This window comes from Xenopus tropicalis, chromosome 5 (assembly GCF_000004195.4).
Source record: "Xenopus tropicalis strain Nigerian chromosome 5, UCB_Xtro_10.0, whole genome shotgun sequence".
Taxonomy (NCBI): Eukaryota; Metazoa; Chordata; class Amphibia; order Anura; family Pipidae; genus Xenopus; species Xenopus tropicalis.
Genome location: NC_030681.2, coordinates 127,408,843 through 127,411,365, shown reverse-complemented (window position 1 = coordinate 127,411,365; position 2,523 = coordinate 127,408,843).

Here is a 2,523-nt window from a genome sequence, read left to right as displayed (position 1 = left end):
TACCTTTATGACACGGGTAAGCTATCTATTATACTGTAAGTAGGGCTGCTGCCTTGACAGTATTCCAGCAAAATACCAGCAAAGGCCAGGGCCAGTATTACAAATTTACCAGCGATGCACTTGACGGTAAATTTGTAATAGCTAGTCAGTTTGCCCCAGCCCACTCTGATCCATCCCTTTCTCCCCTTTGTAGCTGCAGTACTCACCAAATCACCTTGCGATTCCATGCTTGATGATTTGACTCCACCCCTTGATGTCATGACTCCACCCCTGTGACATTACTGGCCTGCCCAATTACATCACAGTCCTCTCCCTTACTGACCCACCCCCTGCCCTGACCAGTATAGTTCCAATAAAAAGGTGGCAAGCCTATCTGTAGGTGGCCATTCCTCATTACTAAATTGCATGCACACAAGGCCACTCACAGTAAATTCATGGGGAAAAAAGCCCCCCAATGTCCATGCAGGAGTTTCTTGATCAACCTTTATGCCTAATGAAGAGTAAATTGATGTACAATCACAGGCATCTCTGTAATGGATGCTTTATAATTGTGTTTACCAGTGTTAGGTCCTAAGTTATCCTTTAGTGTACTGCTTATGTACAGTAGTTAAAAAAAAGAGAAGGTTCCAACTTTCAAGCAAACATATAGCTATAATGATTGTTTGAAACACTGTGTGAAAAGTCTTTAACAGAAAGAATGTTATAGAGTTGAGTGAGCGGCAATGGAGAGGGTGTGTGGGTGTTAGTGTATAGCGCCGGGGTGCTGACTTTATGTTGCCGGTGGAAAGAGTTTATTTTATTGAAGTTCCCATCTCGGATACTTTCCAAATATTTGTCCGGCTTACACAGCTGTGCACTGTGTTTGCTGCCAGATTCCCAGGGAGACGCGAGCTGTGAGGAGAAGTGTCACAGTGCTTGCCATTACACTATTACAGTCTCCTTTCTAGACAGGCTGCTAGAAGAACAATTAAATAACCTTATGTCTTATCAACACAATAGCATTTCTATAGAAAGGGGCCATACTGACAGGTTGTGATATATTGCCAGTCTGAAACATTCAAGCACAGAGGGTTCCAGACATTCTGTGTGGGTTAAAGGTACAGTAACTGCCTGGGTTTCATTATTCTAACTAGATACCTCCAAGTTCTTCTTCGGTGTTCTGATTAATGTGAAGGAGGACCTGGAGGTAGCATGTTAGAGACAAGCAAAATCCCCTTCTTAAAGTGGACCTGTCACTCAGACATAAAAAGCTGAATAATAAAAGTCCTTTTCAAGTTAAACATGAAACCCAACTTCTTTTTTTTAAAATAACACATCGAAACCCATTATAAAGACATTAAAAAATCTCAGCTGTCAATCATATATTGCCTGCCCCGCCTCTATACCTTAGGCATAGAGGCGGGGCAGACAATACCTTTAGTTTTCCATTCAGCACTTCCTAGATGTCACTGCACTTCACACTTTTCCCCTCCCTCCCCATCACCTAATTATGTAGCCAGTGTATGGGCATCTGGTCCTTCAACAAGATTTTGGTGTGATGCAAAGCTTGCCTTACTAACAGTGTCCACAAAATGGCAGCTGCCTTCTTGCAGTTCCAAGACTGAAGGCAACAAGATTTATACTATCTGTATAGTGTAAATAAGGTTTATTTTGCTCAACTAGCATGATAGAAAAGAATTTGGAGTTTTTTCTTAGGGTGACAGGTCCCCTTTAATGAATACATGAGTTAATATTAGGTCTATTGATATCTTTTGATAATGACTAGACTATAGTAATCTAAAAATATAGAAATTAAGGTATTCAGTGAGACTAATCACCTTCTTTCTTAATCATTCATACCTGCACATGGCTGTATCTGATTAAGGTGGATACCAATGGAGAAAAGCCCTCTGTCTATAGGCACATCCAAATCATAAGATATGGTCAGTAGTAATCAATGAGATTGGGGTACTAACAGAACCGTAATTTGCACACACACTGGCTTTATACAAGGACACATATTTCTGCACACAAATATAAATATTGGATATGTATCCCTTGTATTAAATGTAGGATAACAATGAACTGCGTGACCTAAGGCACAGGGCTGCAGACCAAGTTCTTTTATAAAGGGTACAAAATTCCAGAGTGACCTGTATACAGGTACAGCATGAATGCAATAATAATTGGCACCAGGTCTAATAACCCATAGCAGGTAGCATATATTGGTCACCTGTTTAAATAACCTTTGGGGCATTAAACCAATCTTCTGATATCAGGATTTATCATTTGCAGGTCAGTAGAATGCACATTTTCCTAAAACAAATAGAACATTTCATCCAGTGACCATTTTCCCTCTCACATATCTTCAGTGACATTTACAGTATATCTGCAAACAGCACATATGCACTTTAAAGTTCATGCAATGTACTGTAGAATGCAGGCTTACACAGGCAGAATTTACTTTGATAAAAAGTTCTGCTTGGATTTAGCCCTGTAATGGTTCAACTGCGCTCAGGAGAGGAGCTTAGGACAAAAAAAACA